This window comes from Frankliniella occidentalis, unplaced genomic scaffold (assembly GCF_000697945.3).
Source record: "Frankliniella occidentalis isolate FOCC.00 unplaced genomic scaffold, Focc_3.1 Scaffold69, whole genome shotgun sequence".
Lineage (NCBI taxonomy): Eukaryota > Metazoa > Arthropoda > Insecta > Thysanoptera > Thripidae > Frankliniella > Frankliniella occidentalis.
Window position 1 is genome coordinate 1318987 of NW_026267199.1, and position 1094 is coordinate 1320080.

The following is a 1094-nucleotide window of genomic DNA, read 5'->3' on the forward strand; positions in this document are numbered from 1 at the left end:
AGAATCGATATCAAATCTTTCAACTGAGGGCTGAGGACCCAGCGCGTAGGACCGATGGTTCGCTCTGAACAAGAGAGGCCAATTACACTGACGCTGCTCTCCCTAACCGTCGAAATCTCTGCTGTGAGCGGATGTGTCCAGCGGTGCCCGCCCCGCCCCTCCAGCCTCCAGCCCGGCTCCAGCCCCTCTAGAACTGTCTCTCATGGCCCTCCATTTCCTCTCTTTCCCTTCCGTGCAACGGGTCACAAGCCCCGGGGGGAACCACGCGTGGAAGAGCGATATCAGTTCAGGGTTCAGGGGCCATTTGTTATAAAATAATAGGAGTACCATCACAAGGTAGCGAAAAAAATGTGGGAACCGAAATCAGTTGTATGACTACCCGGCAGCTTTTTGCCTAGGATGACGACTTAGAGAAAAGGACGAAAGTAAAACATAAATTATTATTTTTCGTGCCATTATTACTGCGTTGCTCCCTTGGCTCCACAGCAGCGGCAGCCAATTAAAAACGGTCGTATGAATTGGCATGGGAGTGCGCCGGGCACTATCGACGGGCCGGCCGGCCGGACCAACAACAACAATGTACAGTCGATGGGTGACGGACGGCAGGTCTTGACCATGACACTGGGCGCTCTGCTGGCGTATCCGCTCGTGGCTGGGCGGCTGGGCTGGGCCTCTGCGTGCTACAAACAGGAGCACTATTCATCTTTTACGTCTGTTGTCTGCAAGGCGGGCGGGGCTGGGCGGTGCCGCGGGGGCGTGGCGGGTGCAAGGGCAGACGAGACGGCCTCTTCTGCTGCGTGATGCTGAGCAGATGACCGTTCCAGCCACGCCATGTCATGGGCAGCGGCTGCGTCATACAGGGCCAAGGAAACTCAGCGGCTCGCAAAGAAGGCCCTTTCTTCATTGCCATCCAGGTGGTAAAGCGCCAGAAGCGTTTGGTTTTGTACTTTGTAATGTAAACTGCAGTTACCGTAGGTGTTGTCACACGAGCTCCTTGCTGAGGGTGACTGTCTCAATAAATATTCTTAGAATATACCATGTTTTTCTAGAGAGATGAGGGAGGAGAGAAGGATTAGGAAGAGGGGAGGGGGGGG

General features: G+C 54.8%; 1 protein-coding gene across 3 annotated transcripts in view; it reads right to left on the bottom strand.

Annotated features, from left to right (window-relative positions):
• Positions 1-1094, bottom strand: part of LOC113204510 (leukocyte elastase inhibitor-like) — a 38563-nt gene that overhangs the window by 2405 nt on the left and 35064 nt on the right. The gene's annotated exons all lie outside the window — the stretch shown is intronic.